General features: G+C 45.7%; 1 long non-coding RNA gene across 1 annotated transcript in view; it reads left to right on the forward strand.

Annotated features, from left to right (window-relative positions):
* The window catches only part of LOC140398841 (uncharacterized), a 41,901-nt gene extending 23,161 nt beyond the window's left edge, over positions 1-18,740 (forward strand). Inside the window, exon 2 of the long non-coding RNA XR_011937589.1 lies at positions 18,462-18,740. This is a non-coding gene — a long non-coding RNA (uncharacterized lncRNA). The remainder of the gene's footprint in view (positions 1-18,461) is intronic.
* The last annotated feature ends 5,561 nt before the right edge of the window (positions 18,741-24,301 follow it).

Here is a 24,301-nt window from a genome sequence, read left to right on the forward strand (position 1 = left end):
GGAACTCGCTACCGGAGGAGGTGGTGGAAGCAGGGACGATAGTGACATTTAAGGGGCATCTTGACAAATACATGAATAGGATGGGAATAGAGGGATACGGACCCAGGAAGTGTAGAAGATTGTAGTTTAGTCGGGCAGCATGGTCGGCACGGGCTTGGAGGGCCGAAGGGCCTGTTCCTGTGCTGTACATTTCTTTGTTCTTTGTTCTTTGTTCTATATATATCATATCTTGTGTACATAACGGCAAATATACTTTGTTGAAAACCCAATAAAAACATTTGTAAAAAAAGCCATTGATATAACTAGGAGGTACAATATGCAGGGATATTACCAGCATATACAACGAGCAGTAATAAAACCAGCAGATACAATAAGCAGTGATATAACCAGCAGATACAATAAGCAGTGATATATCCAACAGGTACGATACACAGTGATATAGCCAGCAGGTACAATACGCAGGGATATAGCCAGCAGGTACATAAGCAGTGATATAACCAGCAGGTACAATAAGCAATGATATAACCAGCAGCTACAATAAGCAATGATATAACCAGCTGGTTCAATAAGCAATGATATAACCAGCAGGTACAATAAGCAATGATATAACCAGCAGGTACAATGAGCAATGATATAACCAGCAGGTACAATAAGCAGAGATCTAACCAGCAGGTACAATAAGCAGTGATATAACCAGCAGGTTCAATAAGCAGGGATATAACCAGCAGGTACAATAAGCAGGGATATAACCAGCAGGTACAATAAGCAGTGATATAACCAGCAGGTACAATAAGCAATGATATAACCAGCAGCTACAATAAGCAATGATATAACCAGCTGGTTCAATAAGCAATGATATAACCAGCAGGTACAATAAGCAATGATATAACCAGCAGGTACAATGAGCAATGATATAACTAGCAGGTACAATAAGCAGAGATCTAACCAGCAGGTACAATAAGCAGTGATATAACCAGCAGGTTCAATAAGCAGGGATATAACCAGCAGGTACAATAAGCAGTGATATAACCAGAAGGTACAATAAGCAGTGATATAACCAGCAGGTACAGTAAGCGGCGATATAACCAGCAGGTGCAATAAGCGGCGATATAACCAGCAGGTACAATAAGCAGTGATATAACCAGCAGGTACAATAAGCGGCGATATAACCAGCAGGTACAATAAGCAGTGATATAACCAGCAGGTACAATAAGCAGTGATATAACCAGCAGGTATAATAAGCAGTGATATAACCAGAAGGTACAATAAGCAGTGATATAACCAGCAGGTACAATAAGCAGTGATATAACCAGCAGGTACAATAAGCGGTGATATAACCAGCAGGTACAATAAGCGGCGATATAACCAGCAGGTACAATAAGCGGTGATATAACCAGAAGGTACAATAAGCAGTGATATAACCAGCAGGTACAATAAGCGCTGATATAACCAGCAGGTACAATAAGCAGTGATATAACCAGCAGGTACAATAAGCGCTGATATGACCAGCAGGTACAATAAGCAATGATATAACCAGTAGATACAATAAGCAGTGATATAACCAGCAGGTACAATGAGCAATGATATAACCAGCAGGTACAATAAGCAGTGATATAACACGCAGGTACAATAAGCAGTGATATAACACGCAGGTACAATAAGCAGTGATATAACCAGCAGGTACAATAAGCAGTGATATAACCAGCAGATACAATAAGCAGTGATATAACCAGCAGGTACAATGAGCAATGATATAACCAGCAGGTACAATAAGCAGTGATATAACACGCAGGTACAATAAGCAGTGATATAACACGCAGGTACAATAAGCAGTGATATAACCAGCAGGTACAATAAGCAGTGATATAACCAGCAGATACAATAAGCACTGATATAACCAGCAGATACAATAAGCAATGATATAACCAGCAGTTTCAATAAGCAGTGATATAACCAGCAGGTACTGGTATAAACAGTGAATACAATCAGCAGTGAGAAATGTGACATGGGCAATACGTGGTGATATGAGCGTCAGGTAGAATAAGCAGTGATATAACCAGCCAGGACAAAGTGCTATGATGTAGTCAGCAGGTACAATAAGCAGTGAGATGACCAGTCACCATTATATGTGGTGATATAAGCAACAGATCCAATAGCAGGGACATAGCTAGCAGGTACAAGTTGAAATGATATTTGGGAATTTAATGAAGCTAACAGTGAACTTGAGGTGAAAACAAAATATCAGAGAAGTAACAAGACCAGCAGGTGTCTAGAGGAACAATAGGAAGCAATATTCCCAGTCAACATATTAACAGCTGTCAGAAAACATTGAGGTGTGAATGGCCATATCTGAAATCTTATTTACCAGAGGTCAATGGGGCTACACGAATGATAACTTCTGAAGACGAATTTGAGAGATGTAACCAGCCGGCTTTACAGGGTAGGATGTCAAAGAGACTGAAAAGTATAACTGCCAGCACCCTCATTGGGGAAGGAGGCTCGTACTCCATCCAACAGTCAGACAGGCCAGTCCTATCTACAATCCAGCCACAGTGGCCTGTCCCATCTAACATTTGGAGCCATGGCAGTTTGCAGACTTTCTCCTCTAAAAAATGCCGTGTTGTGCCTTCCGTAAGGAACCCTCTCGCGAATCCTCATTGGAATCTTGTTTCCATTTTTTGGTTCTTTTGACTGTTATAATCCTTACACCTGGGCATTGCTGGGGCCTACATCTCTAATTTTAATTTTTTTTAAAGCAGTAGCAGGAGATGCTGACACCAGTGGTGACACGCCTTGACAGACTTGGCTAGCAATCAATCAGCTCCATTGCGATTCCGGGGCTAAGCAGATTCTCGATGTGGATTGGTCTGGATTATTCTAGAATGTACTGCTGGTCTCTCTCTGTGTTTTTGCTTTCAGCTTCGTTTTCAGACCTGCAGAGCTTAGCAGAATCCTCTTGAGTTTCTCTCCCAGAAGAGTGGAATTCCCCCTCAAATCTTAGCTGGAACTCCCTTCAGGTAAAGAGAGTAATGTGTGAGTACTCAAAGCCTGAAAACAGAGCTGGGAAAGGGAACTTTCTGGATTCCTCTCCCATTAACTGCACCAGGCCACTCAAAGGCTTCGCGGAAATTGCTGCTCAGATATTCTGCTTAACTGAGACAAGCTGTTCATGAGTCCGCTGAAGCTGACCACATATCAGAAACTGAGCAGTCCTGAAGTGCGTCTTCCGTGCGTAAGGCTCAACCCAACACAAGTTAGAATGTGTCCCCAGAGGAGATTCCAAAGCCTGAGAGTCCGGCCTGAGTGGTTCAGCTTGAAGATCCAAACCAACACTTTGCATCCAGAAAGGATAACCACTTACAAAGCCATCAACCCCAGCAGCGAAGATCCTCAAATCTCTCTCACGGTATAATCCCTGTTTTTTTTAAGCTTTCCTACTCGCACCATGGGTTTATCTTGTGTCTGGGTGGGAGGTGGGATGGGATTTTGGGAATAGGTACACAGTAGACAAGCATTCCATCACTTCCATTATATGGTCATATTTTACTCTTGTTACAAATAAACAGTTTTTTAATGTTTTACTTAAAAATATGGTGCCTGTAACTCATTTGATAAGTCAAGTGTTGAAGATCTCAGGAAAACACTCAAATTTGGTTAATTCACTTATGCTGGGGCTACGGAGTCTATGTGAAGAGAACTGACCATGCACTTTCTCAGGGTGTCATAAAACCTTACTGAACCAAGAAGAAACGGTTTCACAGATCGATCAGCTAAGTCATATTGTGTGGTAACTATCAATTGGATTTGACCTATAGGGTTACTGTAATTGGGAAAAGGGATGCCTCAATGAGTTCAAGGAACGTGGTTAGATTTCGGGAACAAGATAACTCCAGATAAAATCATGTGCAGTTAATAATATAGTTACGGGCCACAGTCTATATTAGTATTTTGTTGTGTGTTCTTTCCTTTTCTTTTACTTTAATAAATATTCTTTTATTAATTGTTCTCACAACAACGGGACGTGTTCCTCATTGGGTTGTACATTATTCCACACATTATTTCAATCAACAGTGATATAACCAGCAAATAAAATAAGTGATGATATAACCAGCAGGTACAATAAGCAGTGATATAACCAGCAGGTACAGTAAGCAGTGATATAACCAGCAGGTACAATAAGCAATGATATAACCAGCAGATACAATAAGCAATGATATAACCAGCAGCTAAAATAAGTAGCGATATAACCAGCAAGTACAATAAGCAATTGTTGCTCTTTTTAGCCTTAGTCTATTTGCTCTGTTTACGTCACCTTTGCTCATGAGTCGCCAGGTATCTTTATGATACCGCCACGTGGTTCAAGTTCAGGTTATGATTAATAATACAGCACACCGCTTAGTAAGGATTAAAACAACGGTCATTTATTATATACAACAAGCAATATTAATACCCTAATACTACTTTCTATATAATAAACCTATCACTACTGGCTAATACTTAACTTAGGAAGAGCCCACCAGGTCAGGGAAACGAATGGCTTGTCCAATCAGATCTGGCCCGCGGGATTCAAAAGGCTGCTACAGGTCGGTGGCTAGGTGTCTCTACCGGATAGCGATCGCTGGATTCAAACTTACAGTTGCCAGTTGCTGTTCTTGCGAAGGTCTCGAGCAGGAGAAGAGGAGAGAGAGCGAGATCTGAACTTGGACCCTCACTTTTATAGGGGCCAGGGGCTTCCCGCCTCCCGGGGCGGCCCTTGACCCTGAGTCCCAAGTGATTGGATCTGTCCCCAATCCCTGGGGTCGATGTGTCCAATGGTGAGGCGATTCCTCGATCGGGGGGTGGTCGCTCACCTGTCTTTGTTTCGGCCACTACAGGCGCCGACAGGTCTGGCCCGGTATTCAATTGCTAATATGTTGCAATTGCTCCCGGGGATAGCCGATTTAACTGTGGATGTCTGAATAGATGGGCTGCAAACAGTCCTGAATGCAACTGGAAATACCTGGGTTGATGGGCTGTTAATAGCCCTGAGTATCGATCTGGGCTAACTTCCCAGAGCCGAATATGCAATACTGTCTGCAGCTGCCTGCTTGTGTCTTCTTAGCTGTTTTTCCCAGCAGTCTTTCGGGTTAGCCATTTTAAACTGGGTTTTGGCCAGATTAATCGGAACGCAGCCATTTTACGTGGCTACATACCCGCCTTGTGATCCTAACGCGAAGCGTGAAGGATCACATAAATTTTGTCCTCTTCATTCCCTGACCGGGGGTGGGCACCTCCTACATGGCCACTGCTCTGACCCTAGCTATGCACAAAACATTTACCTAAACAATTCTTGAGGGTGCTATGTCAGGCAGGGGCATGTATCTATAAAAAACTAAACTGGGAACCTCTAATTTTACGTAAACAATTTTTTAAGCATTATACAATCGTATCTCTCTAAACATACAATAACAATCACAACATTTAATATATTCTTTCCTGGCTTGGCAGTCAAGCTCAGGATCATACATTTCCATACATTTTCTTTTTATTTACAGGAAAAACTGCCAGTGCATGTTTTATTATTCATATGTCGTGGGGGTCTGGGGTCTGGTCATAGCCGAATATCGGGGATCGGATCCGATAGACTGGGGTTCGAGCGCGGTACGCTCTCCTTTTCCACTTGCGGAGGCGCATGGTCTGTACTGCACAACTGAGTATAGCCAATGCCAACAGTGCCTCAATGATGTACGATAGGGAGTACTAAGTTATGAACTTGGCACACCAGGATAATGCAGCGTGGTTGGTGACTGGGCCCTCGGTACTACTGGGCCGTGAAGTGTTAACAGTAAAGGGGTTTGGAGTGATGGGGTCCGCGTTCCCGCGCAACCAAAAGTTCATCAAAAGAGTGTTGAGCACGATGAAAGGAGTCCTCATGGCTGTCTTCTTTCCTTCCTTTTCCTGTGTTCGCTGGTTTTCTCCGGAATTGGAGCTTCTGGAGTTCTGTAAGACAAGCGTAGTGTGTGTAAATACTTCGGTTTAATATCTGGTGTGTTAGTGTGTCTGTCCTTCTTGGGGCCAATTAAACTCTTATAATTGGTCACAGTATGTGACTCTCCCCCCATTTTTTTTTTTCAAAACAAATGCTTGGACATGGCACACTTCCCAATGGTGGACCAGTGCTAGGCTTATCATCCAAATGTTCCAGGATGTAAATAGCATGTGGCAGCAACCCAAAGGTTGCCTAAATAAAATAAAACTGTTTTTGAAAGAAAAGGTCGAATGAGGTGCGTGTGGGCCGCGACGGGTAAGATTTGGGTGGAGTCCCCGGGTAGGACGGCTACCAATACCGTATCTTCCCTACCCGAGCGTTTTTGACCAACGGGGGGGACCCCAGGCAGGGCGGGTCTCACGCCGTTTCTCCACTGCCTGAGCGACCAAAGAACGGACAAAAATGTAGTCATCATGGTGGGGTTACTGTTCTGATTCTACCATCAAATCAGAAGAGTAGTTACAATCGGGTGTCTGGTCTGGTGACCACGTATCAGCTGAATAGCTAGTTCCTTTGAATGGGCGTCTGGTCTGGTGACCAGGTATCTGTGGACAAGTTGGTACCGCTGAACAAGCGTCTGGCTTGTCCAATTGGAAAAGAGCTAAAAGTTCAGGTGAATGGGTGTGGGGCGGTGAGAAAATTCTCCTGTAGGACGAACAACATTTAACAAACAGACAGACAACATAAAACATTCTGCAGGTTCCATCAGGAAGGACAACACTTTTCACCAAGTGTCTCCTTTAAATCATCATGTGGACACCTCAGTTCTCAGTCGTTATGGGCTCTGCCTTTTTCTTATCGAGAGTGCCTGTCGGTTGGGCACTCTGTGGTTTTTTAGGGCCATTGCATTCTCTAGCAAAATGTCCCAATTGTCCGCAATTGTAGCACTCTTGCGGTTTGGCTGGGGAGCTGTTCTTTCCCTTGTTTACCCAGGCGGGGTTGTGGAGAGTGGTTCTTACTGCCTGCACGTCTGCGGCGGCTTGGTTTTCCTCGGGGGTTCTAGCTACTGATTTACCGTGAGCCGCTTGTTCCCAAACATGGGACAATCTTTTGACCACCCACTTCTCATTATGAGCCTCCTCCGAGGGGTCATAATTGCTACAGGCATTCTGTCCTGCTTCCGTGGCATGGGAGATAAGGGTGCGGGTCCACTTGGCCATATTGTCTGGGGACAAATGGGCACGATCTATGTTGCCGAAAACGGCTTCAAAATGAATCCACAAGCGTCCGGCGAACGCTGTGGGGTGTTCAGACTTTTTCTGTCTGCATTTATTCAGACCATCTACGGGGTCGCCCCGGTTGTACCCGATCGCATCCAGGATGGCGGCCTGCATTTCTGCAAGGGTGCCTCCTCCTACATTCTGTGGGTCGGGAAGGGCTGCTGCGACCGATGGGTCTAAGCTGAGGACCGTGAGCTTTACCTGCTCTTTCTCATCCAGGCCGTACATGGTCGCCTGGTGTTTGACGGTGGCAAAGAAATGGTGTGGGTCTGAAGCGGGGAGGAACGGTGTGATTTTGGCACACGCGTCCCGTAATTGGGTCACTGTGAGGGGGGTGGAATATAAGACCTCCACCTCGTCTGCTGTGGCGGTGCGGTGGGTTGTTACAGGGTTCATGGGAGCCTGTATTATCTGTTGTGTGGGGGGTGGGCGTGCTTTCCTCCTTTGGGGTTTTCCCTGCGCACATGCTCCCTGAACATATCTCTGCGCTGTCTCTTGCAATTCTTCCCAATCAGGGCCATCTTCCTGGTCTAAACTTTCCCCAAAGGTTTCTTGAAATCCCTTTTGGACAGAAAGCAGTGCTTTCAAGTCTGCAATCTGCTTTCGGCACGTTGCATGGTCCAAAGTACTCTGCCTTTGTTCTGTGGTTGTGGCGTGGAGCGCTCTCAAGGCTGCCTTGAGATCACTGCATTGTTTCTGGAGCGCCTCTAACTGGTTTTCTGTTTCTTTCTGTGATATAAGCAGCAGGTTCACTAAGCAGTGATATAATCAGCAGATGCAATACGTAGTGATATAACCAGCAGGTTCAATAAGCAGTGATATAACCACAGGTACAATAAGCAATGATATAATCAGCAGGTTCAATAAGCAGTGATATAACCAGCAGGTACAATAAGCAATGATATAATCAGCAGGTACAATACGTAGTGATATAACCAGCAGGTTCAATAAGCAGTGATATAACCAGCAGGTTCAATAAGCAATGATATAATCAGCAGGTACAATACGTAGTGATATAACCAGCAGGTTCAATAAGCAGTGATATAACCAGCAGGTACAATAAGCAGTGATATAACCAGCAGGTTCAATAAGCAGTGATATAACCAGCAGGTTCAATAAGCAGGGATATAACCAGCAGGTACAATAAGCAGGGATATAACCAGCAGGTACAATAAGCAGTGATATAACCAGCAGGTACAATAAGCAGTGATATAACCAGCAGGTACAATAAGCAGTGATATAACCACAGGTACAATAAGCAGTGATATAACCACAGGTACAATAAGCAGTGATATAACCACAGGTACAATAAGCAGTGATATAACCACAGGTACAATAAGCAGTGATATAACCAGCAGGTTCAATAAGCAGTGATATAACCACAGGTACAATAAGCAGTGATATAACCACAGGTACAATAAGCAGTGATATAACCACAGGTACAATAAGCAGTGATATAACCACAGGTACAATAAGCAGTGATATAACCACCGGTACAATAAGCATTGATATAACCACCGGTACAATAAGCAGTGATATAACCAGCAGGTTCAATAAGTAGTGATATAACCACAGGTACAATAAGCAATGATATAACCAGCAGGTACAATGAGCAGTGATATAACCAGCAGGTACAATGAGCAGTGATATAACCAGCAGGTTCAATAAGCAGTGATCTAACCACAGGTACAATAAGCAATGATATAACCAGCAGGTACAATGAGCTGTGATATAACCACAGGTACAATAAGCAGTGATATAACCACAGGTACAATAAGCAGGGATATAACCAGCAGGTACAATAAGCAGTGATATAACCAGCAGGTACAATGAGCAGTGATATAACCACAGGTACAATAAGCAGTGATATAACCACAGGTACAATAAGCAGTGATATAACCAGCAGGTTCAATAAGCAGTGATATAACCACCGGTACAATAAGCAGTGATATAATCACAGGTACAATAAGCAGTGATATAACCACAGGTACAATAAGCAGTGATATAACCAGCAGGTACAATAAGCAGTGATATAATCACAGGTACAATAAGCAGTGATATAACCAGCAGGTTCAATAAGCAGTGATATAACCACAGGTACAATAAGCAGTGATATAACCAGCAGGTTCAATAAGCAGGGATATAACCAGCAGGTACAAATAAGCAGTGATATAACCACAGGTACAATAAGCAGTGATATAATCACAGGTTCAATAAGCAGTGATATAACCACAGGTACAATAAGCAGTGATATAATCACAGGTTCAATAAGCTGTGATATAACCAGCAGGTACAATAAGCAGTGATATAACCACAGGTACAATAAGCAGTGATATAACCAGCAGGTTCAATAAGCAGTGATGTAACCACAGGTACAATAAGCAGTGATATAACCACAGGTACAATAAGCAGTGATATAACCACAGGTACAATAAGCAGTGATATAACCACAGGTACAATAAGCAGTGATATAACCACAGGTTCAATAAGCAGTGATATAACCACAGGTACAATAAGCAGTGATATAACCAGCATTTACTCTAAGCGCTGTTATAACACACAGAGAGTATAAGCAATGTTACCAAATGCAGGCACAATACTCCTCTTCTTTGCCAGTCGTGTGCAGTCAACAATGATTTGCTTCCCAGGATTGTTTTTCGTTCATGGGACGTGGGCCTCGCTGGCTGTGCCAGCATTTATTGCCCAATTCTAGTTGCCCTTGAGCGGGCAGTCAAAAGTCAACCACATTGGGGACGTCCGGTGGCGGCTAGGAAGGAGACTTGTGGATGCGGCTATGAAGGTGTAAGTCGCACATTTGGTGGCTCCCGGTCTGGTCGGACATTTGGACGTTTCCCCCGATTTTGTACCGGACCTGAACTGGAAAATCGATGATAGACGGAATTGTGTACTGGATTCCCATATCGGTGCATGGAGAGGCGGACTACCAGTGCTCTAAAGGCAGAAATAGACGAACAGTGAAGGCTTGGGCTGAAGCTGCAGTGGGGGATAGCATGGCAGATGACCGGAGTCCTGACTTGTCGACCCACCGGTCAACGGAGCAGCTGATGCAAGTTATCCAGGAGGGCTTTGCCAAACAGAAGCCGGACTGCTTGGACCTGATTAAAGAGTCAATTAAAGAGTCTAAGCTGGAACTTAGATTGGATGCCCAAGATCAGGCATCCAGAAAGTAGAGAAGGCGCTGGCTGACCAGGAGGAACATCAAACTGCGGTGGAGCTGGAAGTGGGGATGCTGAGAGGCCAGCAGAAAAGGCTCCTGGAAAAGGTGGACGACCTAGAGAATAGGTCCCGCCGGCAGAACTTGAGAATCGTTGGGCTCCTGGAGGGGTCCGAAGGAGCGGACGCTGGGGCATACATAGCGGGCATGTTCGAGAAGCTGCTGGGGGTTGGGGCATTCCCCCGACCCTTGGAGGTGGACAGGGCTCAGAGAGCGCTCGTGAGGAAGCCGCAAATGGGAGACCCCCCGAGGGCAATGGTGGTGAGATTCCACAGGTATTTGGCCAAGGAGCGTATTTTACAGTGGGCCAAGCAGACACGGAGCTGTAAATGGGAGAACAGTATCCTGCGGATCTATCAGGACCTGAGTGCGGAGGTCGCCAGGAGAAGAGCGGGGTTCAACCAGGTAAGGTTGACCTTTTTTAATAAAACGGTGAAGTTTGGGCTCTGTATCCGGCCCGTCTCTGGGTCACGCACGAGGGGCAACATTTTTATTTCGAGTCGCCTGAGGAAGCGCTGGACTTCGCGAAAAGGCAAGGACTGGTTGACGGACTGAGAACTTTGAACTTTGCTGCAACGGTCATGTTTGAAAATGTTTCTCATTTTTTGTTTTGTGGACGTTATTTGTAATGCCTTCTGTATTGATTTGGGGCCAGTTGCAGAGCTGAGTGAGTTAAAGTTTACATTTGCACGGTTGGGGAATGGAGGTGTGTTTGTTAGATGCTGGATCTTTGCTTGATCTTTTCTTTGTTTATCGGGTTTGTTTTTTGTCGGGCAATTGTGTTGGGATTATTTTTCATTTGAATATGTGTGTATGAGCGGGGGGGGAGGGGGTGGAACAATAGGTGGGAGAATGTCTGGCGCCAGGGGTGGGGGCCACCAAACTAGCTGCGCGGGCTAGCTCACGGAAGCGCAGTAGGGGGTGAGCAGATGTTAGGCTTATCGAAGGGGTCGATTTACATTGTGCTATTACTAGGTGGGGAGGGGGGCGAAATGTTCTGCTGACGAGGGAGGCACTTTTGCTGAGGGACAGAGAGGAGGTCTGGCACGGAGGCTGCCTGGAGGCGGGCTGGTGGAGGCATGGGGCGAGGGCTGGAGACTGGCCCAAGAAAGGGTATGGCTGATCGGCGAAGGGGTGGGGGGTGGGGGGGGGGGGGGGGGGGGGAGCGATGAGCCCCCCAACTAGGCTGATCACCTGGAATGTACGAGGGCTTCAATGGGCTGGAAGGGGCTGGTCCACGGGGGAGTGGAACACAGAGTCTCGCTTTACGCAAACCACCTGCTCCTGTATGTATCGGACCCAGCAGAGGGGATGGAAGAAATCATGAGGATTCTGAGGGAATTAAGCCAGTTTTCGGGGTATAAACTAAATATGGGGAAAAGTGAGATGTTTACGGCCCTTGCAAGGGGACAGAAGAGGCGACTGGGGGAACTGCTGTTTAGAGTAGTGGGGGGAAGCTTTCGGTATCTAGGCATCTAAGTGGCGAGGGAATGAGAACAGCTGCACAAACTAAATCTGGCCTGACTTGTGTACCAAATGAAAGACGATTTTCGGAGATGGGACGCGCTCCCGTTGTCACTAGCTGGGAGGGTGCAGACGGTGAAGATGACGGTCCTCCCGAGATTCCTGTTTGTGTTTCAGTGTCTCCCCATCTTTATTCCATGGTCCTTTTTTAAACGGGTCAACAAAGTGATCACTGGCTTTGTTTAGGCGGGCAAGACCCCGCGAGTAAAAAAGGGGATGCTTGAGTGGAGCTGGGGAGAGGGCGGGCTGGCGCTGACAAACTTCAGTAATTACTATTGGGCCGTGAATATAGCTATGATCAGGAAGTGGGTGGTGGTGGAGGGTCAGCATAGGAGCTTATGGAGGCGGCTTCATGCAAGGGCACCAGCTTGGGGGCGTTGACAACGATGCCTCTGCCATTCCCGCCAGCACGGTACTCCACCAGCCCTGTGATGGTGGCGGCCCTGAGAGTCCGGGGGCAATGGAGGAGGTATGTGGGAGCGGAGGGAGCATCGGTCTGGTCTCCAATCTGTAATAATCACCGGTTTGTCCCAGGAAGGATGGATGCGGGGTTTCGGCGATGGAAGAGGGCAGGGATTGAGAGGATGGGGAATATATTTATAGAGGGGAGCTTTCCTAGCCTGAGGGAGCTGGAGGAGAAATTTGGATTGGCGAGGGAAAACAAATTTAGGTACCTGCAGGTGCGGGACTTCCTACGGAGGCAGGTTTCAACCTCCCCTCTCCTACCACCAAGGGGGATACAGGACAGGGTAGTTGCCAGAGTGTGGGTGGGAGAAGGGAAGGTCTCCGACATCTACAAGGAACACATGGGGTCAGAGGAGACGCAGATGGAGGAGCTGAAGCACAAGTGGGAAGAGGAGCTGGGCAGAGAGCTAGAGGATGGTCTCTGGGCGGACGCGTTGAGTAGAGTCAACGCATCTACAACATGCACCAGGCTCAGCCTGATACAGTTTAAGGTTGTTCACTGGGCTCACATGACAGCGGCCCGGATGAGCAGGTTCTTTAGTACAAGGTGTGCGGGTGGGCCAGCGAACCATGTCCATATGTTCTGGTCATGCCCGAAGCTTGGGGGATTCTGGCAAGGGTTTGCCGATGTCATGTCCACGGTGCTGGAAACAAAGTCCAGAGGTGGTGATTTTCGGGATGTCGGAAGATCCGGGAATCCAGGAGGAAAAAGGGGCAAACGTTCTGGGCTTCACCTCCCTGGTAGCCCGGAGACGGATCTTATTAGCCTGCAGGGACTCAAAGCACCTGGCTATCGGACATGGCTAGCTTTCTCTGTTTGGAGAAAATCAAGTTCGCCTTGAGAGGGTCAATGTTAGGGTTCGCCCGAAGGTGGCAACCGTTCATCGACTTCTTTGCAGAAAATTAATCGTCAGCAGAAGGGGGGGTGGAGGGGGGTGGGGGTGGTGGTGGGGGGGGGGGGGGGGGGGGGTGGTGGTGGTGGTTAGCTTAGTTTAGTGTAGGGGTGAATAAAGGTGGGATATGTAAGGTAGGAAGACGGCTTTTGCACTATGTTTATAAATTCATGTACATTGATTATTTTGTTGTTGTTGTAAAATCAAAAATACCTCAATAAAATCTTCATTAAAAAAAGTCAACCACATTGCTGTGGGTCTGGAGTCACATGGAGGTCAGCCCAGCTAAGAATGGCAAATTTCCTCCCCTAAAGGACATTAGTGAACCAGGTGGGTTTTTTCATGACAATTGGCAAGGTTTCATGGGCATCGTTAAACTTTTAATTCCAGATTTTTATTGAATTCAAATTCCACTAGCTTCAATGGCAGGTTTCGAACCTGGGTCCCCAGAGCATTACCCTGGGTTTCTGGTTTACTAGTGAAAATACCACTATGCCACCGCCTCCCCCACTGACGGAGCAGTTCAATGCGTGACCGACAGTCTCTGTCACAGGTGGGGCAGATGGTGGTTGCAGGAGTGGGTAGGTAGGGTGCCCGAGCTTTCAGGTGGCCCTTTCACTGTCGAATCTTGACTTCATCTTGTTCTTGCCGATGAAACCTGAGGTGTTCGGCTCCTTCCTAGGTGCTTTTCCTCCATTTAGGGTGTACTTGGGCCAGGAATTCCCTTGTGTCGATTGGGATGTTGCACTTTTTCAATGAGGCTTTTAGCGTTTCTTTCAAGTGTTTCCACTGCCCTCCTGGGGCTCACTTGCCATCAGAATTGATATAACTAGCAGGTACAATAAGCACTGATACAATCTCTTCCTCGATACAATCTGTTGATATAAAAGGTAGATACAATAGAGTCTTAGATCCGAGTACAGCATTAGTTTCCGGTGTGATGAGTCAGGCATGCGGGGGCAGCATGGTGATGCAATGGTTAGCACTGCTGCCTCATGGCGCCGAAGTCCCAGATTCGATCCCGGCTCTGGGTCACTGTCTGTGTGGAGTTTGCATATTTTCCCCATGTTTGAGTGGGTTTCGCCCACAACCCAAAGATGTGCAGGGCCATGCTAAAATTGCCCTTTAATTGGAAAAAATGAATTGGGTACTCTAAATTTTTTTTTTTAAAATGAGTCGGGCATTCAGATTGAGTGTGGTCAATTGAACTTTGAAGCTTGACGTATTGGCCAGAATGAGAACACTGATGTTCATGGGCCTATCCTGCCAATGGTTTGCAGGATCGTGCGGAGTCAGAACTGCTGGTACTTTCCCAGGTTTTGAGGTGCCTGCTGTATATAGTCCATGCATTAAAGCCATATAGAAGAGTGGGTATCACTGCTGCTGTTTAGACCGCTAGCTTCATGCCAGATCTGAGGTCCTGGTCTTCAAACACTCTCTTCCGCAGGTGACTGCTTGCTGCACAGGCACAGGTACAAGATCTGCTGGTACAGAATGTGTTGATATAAAAGGTAGATCCAATAGAAAGTGTTACAAGCAACATTTCATGACAGAGAGGAGAGGAAAGCAAATGGTGCCTGATTTTGTAGTTTAGACTGAAGAATAGAAATATTGTTTACCTGTTTCAATTTCCAGTAGCATTGTTTGTGAGTGGCAAGTATTTATTATTAACAAGCAGTCTTCCCAGTGCACTTTTTTGATGTTATAAATCGACTGGCAAGGGACAAACTCATGGGCATGGAGTAAATCATCAAAGTCACTAATGTTCTTCAGCAGCTTTTACATTATTGCATATTTATTTTGGGGATGATAGTGTCTAGGTTCAGGCAGACACCTTGAAACTTAAAAAAAAAAAGAGTTCTTGGTCTCCTTCAAGAACAGAAGAAATAACAAGCTCTGTGTTTCGAGTGTGGAGACAAAGAGCAAAACAGAAGAGGGCCTCTCATCTCTAGATGTCTTTCACAAGTTGATGCAGTGAAATGCTAAACTGCTCTCTTTGCTATTGATGCACATCATACGGGGGCCAAATTCACACTGGCTGTTGGTGTAAATTCCTTGCTGAATCTAATCCAAAATGCACCTTAACTGTCTCCAGTACGACCTGACTAAATTATGTGACTTAGTCAGGGTCAACAGTGACGAGGTCAGGTATCTGGGTGTGCAGGTGAGCTCCATTGGGAGACTTGGGTTCAAGACGGAGACATGGGCCCAATTTACCATCAGCTTCAAAAGACATGCAAGTAATAACAGTCAGGGGATATCTGCACTGGAAGCAAACGCTCTCAGTGTCCTCAATTGTAATCTCACAGAGACCTTGTAAACAGTCAGAGGAGCTAGTTTATAATGAAAATAAGGGGCAGGATGGTAGCGCAGTGGTTAGCACTGCTGCCTACTGCACGGAGGATCCTGGTTCGATCCCGGCCCCGGAGCAACTGCTCGGCCCAGGACCGCAGGAAACTTCAGAGAGTCGTGAACACCGCCCAGTCCATCACATGAACCTGCCTCCCATCCATTGACTCCATCTACACCTCCCGCTGCCTGGGGAAAGCGGGCAGCATAATCAAAGATCCCTCCCACCCAGCTTACTTACTCTTCCACCTTCTTCCATCGGGCAGGAGATACAGAAGTCTGAGAACACGCACGAACAGACTCAAAAACAGCTTCTTCCCCACAGTCACCAGACTCCTAAATGACCCTCTTACGGACTGACCTCATTAACACTACACCCTGTATGCTTCATCCGATGCCGGTGCTTATGTAGTTACATTGTATATGTTCTGTTGCACTATTATGTATTTTCTTTTATTCCCTTTTCTTCCCATGTACTTAATGATCTGTTGAGCTGCTCCCAGAAAAATACTTTTCACTGTACCTCGGTACATGTGACAATAAACAAATCCAATCCAATCCAATCCACTGTCTGTGTAGAATTTTGCACATTCTCCCCGTGTCTATGTGGGTTTCACCCCCACAAACCCAAAGATGTGCAGGTTAGGTGGCTTGGCCACCCTAAATTGTCCCTTAATTGGAAAAATAAATAATTGCGTACTCTTTATTTAAAATAAATATATATAATGAAAAATAAGTGTAAGATATGTGGAATGTGGGAAAACTCATCCTGACAGCAAGGATAGTCTCAGGCTCTTCTGCTCCAGATTCCCACCCGCACACTGCACCCTCCACGCAACCCCCGTGACTCTGATAGATCCCTCTCCCACTGCTTACCATTCAGCCAGCAGATGGCCTCAGCCAGTGAGATTTTAACCGGTTGGCAGGCAGCCAGCTGGTTCTTTCCATCTGTTTTGAGCGGCCAACTAGCCAATGGAATGTAAATGAAGCCCGGGTTGGGTTGGGAGAGGTGGATGTGGCAGGTGGGGGTGGGTGGATGGTCAACAGTTTCCAAATTCTGAAATGGTAAATTTGGCACTGACATCACAACCTCCCCACCAGCCCATGTTCCGTCCCACCCCACCTGACATACCAATGTACAAAATGGTGAGACAAGGAACAATCAGCTGGTTCATTTAGTCTGCCCCACATCACGATGGCTGCAGTGAAACGACCAATCATTTCCTTGCCTCCCCCCTCGCATGCCCCAAACCCCCCCACCCACCGCCCACAGCTTTTGCCTGGGCAAGGCAAGAGAAAGAGGACGAAAGAGCAAATTAAATATTGGAAATTGAAACAATTTGCATTTATACAGCGCCTTTAATGTTGTAAAATGTCCCATAGTGCTTCAAAGCAGCATTATCAAACAAAATTTGTTGCCGTGTAAGGAGATATTAGGGCTGATGATCTAAAGCGCGGTCAAAGAGATAGCTTTTAATCAGTATCATAAAGGAGGAAGTAGAGTTAGAGAGGCTTAGAGAGAGAACTCCAGTTCTTAGGGTCTTGGCAGCTGAAGGCACATCCAACAATGGCAGAACAACTAAAGCAGGGTGCGCAACAGGTCAGAATTGGAGGAGTGCAGAGATCTCAGAGGGTTATTCTGCTGGAGGAACATGCAAACTTCGAGAGGGGTGAGGGCACAGAGAAATTTGAAATTAAGGATGAGAATTAAAAACCAATCCAGGACATCACATGCATTAAGAGTTACCCAAGAACGGTATGACGTGATCATACCTAAGATGTGATCACTGCCGCAGTCAAGGACTGGCCCAGCTCGCTCTTGAAGCTGTGCAGAGTCAACACCCACAACATCAGTCAGCAATGTATTCCAGAGCCTCACTATTCCCCAAGAAAAGAAAACACGAGAGAATCCTTCGTAGATTAGCTCTGTTGCTCAGCCAGTATAAGGAATGAATCCACCTCCAAAGACAGGTGAAGGATCTACCAAAGATGTTGTTAGTATCTTATACCTGATTGCGGTGTAATCTTCTGCTGGGCCTGAGACCTACAAGTCCGTGAGTTGAAGGCTCCAAACCTATGCCCATAAATGCACACCATCACCAAAACCACCTACTTCCACATCCAAAGCGTTTCCCGTCACATCCATGCATTTCCTACCTCTAGATTTCTCAATTCCAATAGTCCCCTGGATGACCCCCTCTCTTCCAACCTACATAAACGTGAGCTCATATCAAACTCTCCTAACTTGCATCAAGCCCTTTTCATACATCACTCTTGCGATCACTGACCTAGACTTTTTCCTGGTCAAGCAAAACCTCAATTTCAACGTTAGCATCTGTGTTTTCAAATCTCTCCATGGTCTCCCCCACCCCACCCCCACACCGCACCTTCCTATCTTTGGAACTTACCCCAGTCCTACAAGCCTTCCAGGTCTTTGCATTGCTCCAATCATGTGCATTTATGGTTTGAATAGCTCCACTATTGACAGCCACGCTCAAGCTTCCTGGGACTTAAGCTCTGAAATTCCCTCCCAAAACTCTCTCTCCTTCTAAGAGATTCATTAAAATCTATCGAACCAAGTTTTTGATCATCTGCCCCAAAGTCTCCATGTGTGGCTTGGGTATCAAAATCTGTCCTATAATGCTCCTGTGAAGTAACTTTGTATGTTTAACTACGTTAATGGGGTTATATAAATGCAAGTTGTTGTTGTCTTATCAAGTGGCATTTCTTTTGCCTTTGCGATTTAGTTATTTCCCGAATTGGGAGCAGGAATCGGAAGAGGAAAATTGTCGGCGGCCTGTGCAACGACAAATGCAAAAGAAAAAGGACACAACATTTGGCATGAAAATGTGCGTCCCTGTCATTGAAAAAGCAGAAGACTTCATCAAAAACTTCAACCAAATGACTGTGTTTTCAAAATGTTTTTGAACATGGAAACACTGACCATATAAATGCCCAGCTGCATGCGGTAAAATTGTCACGTTTATTTACTGAAACAAAAAAAGTCATTAAAACCCTGCTATAAAGTGGTGTCTGCTTTTTGTGAGGTTAAAGTTTGAGGGGCTGAATTAAATGTTTATAACTGGCCACATTTTACCATGTCTTGCGACGATGTAAAGTCGGTGTGAAAATAATCGACTATCATACAGAGAAATCATCTTTTTGTTTTATTGACCAGTGCTTGGGTGTAGCTTTTATTATGCTTGAACAGAAAGTATAAAAGATTAAATTTCACTCAAACGTTTTGATACTTGAGTTTGACCTTCAGAGAGACCAGTCGGTACACATTAAACACTTACTCCAGCTAGTTTCTTTTAAGTGAATAACATGTTCATCATCGTATCTTATTCAGTTAACAGAAATTGACACCATAATTTATTCACTTAAACCTAGTTGTGTTCAGTAAAATGGGATTGAATACGGCTGGGTTGATTTAACACATTTAATATATAAACTCCCCTGGATTGTCCAAAACATTATTAACAAATAATAATCCCAACCACCAGTGAAAATCTGCAATAACACTTATGAACTGGTAACCTTTACTGGTAACAATGTGGCACTGGTTTTTCCAAGTGCTAAGCAGGCACATGCCATTTTGCCATGCTTAATGCCATTGGGGATCCCTACCCGGCCCACTAATTTGCTGAACCATTCTGTGTGTATTCTCTCCCCCTCCTCCCTCCCATCTGATCTTGTCTTTGTCAATGGGGTCACTTCAACCAGTCTTTGAGTCAAATACCCTGACAATTGGTTTCCTGAAATCCACCCCCCCCCAAAAAAAAAACCAGGAAAATAGCATGCATGAGAGCTGAAAGACAGGTGGCAGGAACTCCCAGTTTATAAAATGGTATTAACATTTTATTATTCCAAGGTAAGATTTTCAAAACAGAATTTTAAATGTTAGCCTGCTGTTGCAGATCACAAAAACCTTTAATTTTATGCAAATGAACAGCAAGGATCCGAGAGCTAAATGTAAACGAACAGTGTCTTTGTAACAGAGGTACCGAATAGAGAAAAAAAATCCCAGGGAATCTTTAATTGCTGTCTGAAATTATGTAAATCCCTCTGCTAGGCAGAATGCAATTATCCTGCTCCCTTCTCTGCCAGCATTACCAATGTCTAACAAAATATCTCTGGGTGACATTTAGATGCGGTAATGCAAATGAGAATTAATTTTCTTCCAAGACAAAGGGCAGGGAAAAGATCACATCATTCTAATACAATAAAGCGGAAAAGATATTTCTGACAGGGAGGCTTACAAAAGGCAGTACCTAATGCCAGGAGAGGGGGGGAGACAAAAAAGCACATTTCTAAAATGAAGTGAAACTCACTAAGCTTGAAAGAATCTTGATTTTTTTTTTTAAAAGCAGACGAATTCATTTCCTCTGCTGGTTTGTGTGTGTGTGTGTCGGTATCGTCCAGGGAGCTGGCTGTAATTCATCATGCGCTGTTACTGATAACTGGCAATAATTTCATAAAAGGATCAGATAGCTGCCTCCTATGATCTCTCTCAGTTTGTTTCATTAAGATGAAAATTGTTCTTTTTAAAAAAAAACCAGGATGTGTGTGCATGGGGCGGTGCGCGGATCCTGCTATTCTGTGTTGCTCCTGCCTTGTCATTCAGTCACTTTCGAGCGCCTGAAGTTAGTCAGGTCCGTTGCTGTTTGTCAAGAGGAGCTGTATTCTGCAGCCCCGGAGCTAAACACTGATCAAAGCTGAGTACACTCAAAGCTGACCCAGGCATTTAGCCTTTCCCAATAAACATTTTACAAAAGGTCAGCAAATGCCTTGTGACAAGATGCAAGCACCTCCCCGTCCCACAATCCTCCCCTTGCCATACCCGCCTGTGCCTAATCTAAGTTGACCAACGCGCTTTTGCACAAGGGTGTCTCCTCCGCCTAGCGCGATCCATTGTTGCATCCGTGGCTTTGCAATCGCAAGGATTCGTGCGCGGAGCCCGGGCACCCAGACCTCGGATGACATCCCGCTTGCGGGGGAGGGAGCACAGAACCGTACCAATGCTACCCCCTTGTGACCAGAAGCACTGACTATGGCTTTGTTGCAACGCAAGTGCCTCCGTCCGACAGCAGCAACCTTTTTCATCGAGAGAGGGAGGAACGCCTCTGTTACAAATGACACGCGGGCAACTCCAGTGCCCCCCCATCACATACAGACATTTAAGATGCGAGTGTAATTGCCTGTCATTCCAGAATACGGGGCAATATTTTGTTTTTGAGAAATGATATAAAAAACAATAAGATAAATAATTGGCCAAAATAAATTACTGACAGAGAGGACTCCTGATTTGATTAGGGTGGCACAGCGGTTAGCACTACTGCCTCACAGCGCCAGGGACCCGGGTTCGATTCCGGCCTTGAGTGACTGTGGAGTTTGCACATTCTCCCCGTGTCTGCCTCCCTTTGTCTGCGTGAGTTTCCTCCGGGTACTCCAGTTTCCTCCCACAGTCCAAAGAGTGTGGCACGGCAGCACAGTGGTTAGCACCGTTTCTTCACAGCACCAGGGTTCCAGGTTCGATTCCCGGCTTGGGTCACTGTGTGTGGAGTCTACACGTTCTCCCCGCGTCTACGTGGGTTTCCTCCGGGTGCTCCGGTTTCATCCCACAAGTCCCGAAAGACGTGCTGTTGGGTAATGTGGACATTCTGGTTTCTCCCTCCATGTACCCAAACAGGCACCGTAGTGTGGCGACTAGGGGATTTTCACAGTAACTTCATTGCAGTGTTCATGTAAGCCTACTTGTGACAATAAAGATTATTATAAAATGTGCAGATTAGGTGGAGTGGGCATCTTGAATTACCTCTTAGTGTCCTAAGATGTGCAGGTTAGGGTGGGTTACGAGGATAGTGTGGGCAGGTGGTAGGATGGGGGCGCTGTGCAGGGTGCTCTTTCAGAGGGTCGATGGGGGTAATAATAATAATAATAATCGCTTATTGTCACAAGTAGGCTTCAATGAAGTTACTGTGAAAACCACTAGTCTCTACACTGTAGGGATTTTATGGTGTAGCAATTAGCTGTAATAGCCATAGTTGACAATTAACCTCTCTGCCCGCCAACATTTTTTTTTGCCAAGCATTAGTGAGTGGTTGAAGCAGCAGCAATCGTCCCAACCTGGTGCAAAGTCGACTTGCGCGGTAAACAGCACCTGTTCACCTGCGATGGGCAAAGATGTTGCAAATGGAGTTGGCAACACCAGATCAATATCACTCATTATCCCATAAGTCTATTGTTGAGGACTGCTGGATGCTGCACTTACTTTGTCCAGGGAATTGGAGCAGGAGAAGGCCATTCAGCCCCTTGAGAAAGCCCCCGCCATTTGACCATAGCAAGGCTGATCTTCTATCTCAAAGCCATTTCCCCACACTATCATCGAATCCCTTGATATCTTTAGTATCAAGTAATCTATCTTCAACATACACAATGACTGAGCCTCACAGCCTCTGAGGTAGAGGATTCCAAACATTCACACCTTCTGCGTGAAGACATTTCTCCTTATCTCGGTCCTTGTATTCTGAAACTGTGTCCCTGGTTCTACACACCCCAGCCAGGGGAAACATGCTTCCTGTATCTCCGCTGTCGAGCCCTGCAAGAATTGTAAAGAAAACACCTCATTATTCTGAATACAGGCTCAGCCTCCTCAACCTCTCCTCATAGGACAATCCCGCCACCTCAGGGATCAGCCTGGTGAACCTTGATGAACTCCCTCTGTGGCAAGTACATCCTTCCTCAGATAAGGAGACAAAAAATTGTACACAATACTCCAGGTGTGGTCTCGCCAAGGCTCGTTTAATTGCAGCAAGACATCTTTGCTCTTACACTTTTGCCCAATAAAGGCCGACACACTATTTCCCTTTCTAATTGCTTGCTGCGCCTGCCTGTTGGTTTTCAGTGACTCATGAACTAGTCCCTTTGGATATCAACACTTCCCAATCTCACTTAAGAAATATTCTGCCTTTCAGTTGTTGTTACCAAAGTGGAAACTCCTGAAAGGGCCTTGTGGAGCTACTGGTGGTATTTTCTCTCTTAAATGATTGATTGTCTCTTTAAAGGTTGTTAGGTGTTAGAAGTGAATACCGATAAGTATTCATGTGTAAGAATGAGCACCTCAGTGGAATAATGTGTGAGGGGGATCCTCCTCACAGATAGGAAAATTCCCACTTTCTTTTGTCAGGCGAGCTGTGGAGATTGTGTACTAACTGGAATATCCTCGACTGAGCGAGAAAAACTAAACAGATCAGTGCAGGAGTGAGCAGAGTGATGGGCCTGAGAGCCATGGCCAGGCTGGTAGGAACCTCCATGTCAGCTTGCGTCTGAAATTTACACAATGGGGTGAGGGTCCTCAATGTCCTTGATAATATTCTGGCAATAGTACTGATGACTTGTGCTCCAGAACTTGTCGTGCCTCGAGCCAAGTTGTTCCAAGACAGCTACAACACGGGCATCTGCCCAGCAAAGTGAAAACAAAAGTGCAGGTATTTCCTGGACACACAAAGCAGGACAAATCCGACCCAGCCAATTACAGCCCTATCAGTCTACTCTCAGTCATCAGTGACGTGATGGAAGGAGTCATTAGCAATGATATCAAGTGCTACATACTCAGCAATAACCTGTTCACAGACGTTCACTTTGGGTTCCACCAGGGTCACTCAGCTTCTGACCTCAATACAGCCTTGGTTCAAATATGGACAAAAAAGCTGAACTTCAGGGGTGAGGTAAGAGTGACTACCATTGGCATCAAAGCAGCATTTAACTAAGGGTGGCATCAAGGAGCACTATCAAAACTGGAGTCAGTGGGAATCGAGGTTAAACTCTCCAATGGCTAAGTCATACCTAGCACAAAGGAAGGCGGTGGTTGTTGGAGGTCAGTCATCTCAGCTCCAGGATATCACTGCCGAAGTTCTTCACAGTGGTATCTTAGGCCCAATCATCCTCAACTACTTCATCAATGACCTTCCTTCCATTATAACATCAGAAGTGCGGATGCTCATTGATGATTGCACAATATTCAGCATCATTCGTGATTCCTCACGTACTGAAGCAGTCCATGTCCAAATGCAGCAAGAACTGGACAATATCCAGGCTTGGGATGTCAAGTGCAAAGTAACATTCACACCACATAAGTGCCAAGCAATGACCATCTCCAATAAGAGAGAATCTAACCATTGCCCTTGACATTCAATGACATTGCCATCCCTGCATCCACTACTGTAATGAGCATTACCATTGACCAGAAACTGAACTGGACCAGCCATATGAATACTGTGACTGCAGGCCGGGGCTAGGAATCCCTTTGGTTTGTGACTCATCTCGTGAATCCCCAAAGCCTGTCCACAATCTACAAGGCACAAGTCAGGAGTGTGCTGGAATACTCCACTTGCCTGGATGAGTGCAGCTTCGACAATCAACAAGGTTTACATCATCCAGGACAAAGCGGCCCGCTGGATTGGCACCCCATCCACCAAACATTCATACCTTCTACCACCGACGCACAGTGGTAGCAGTGTGGACCATCTACAAGATGCACTGCAGGATCTCACCAAGGCTCCGTAGGCAGCACCTTCCAAACTCA

The sequence above is a fragment of the Scyliorhinus torazame genome, chromosome 22 (assembly GCF_047496885.1).
Source record: "Scyliorhinus torazame isolate Kashiwa2021f chromosome 22, sScyTor2.1, whole genome shotgun sequence".
NCBI lineage: Eukaryota > Metazoa > Chordata > Chondrichthyes > Carcharhiniformes > Scyliorhinidae > Scyliorhinus > Scyliorhinus torazame.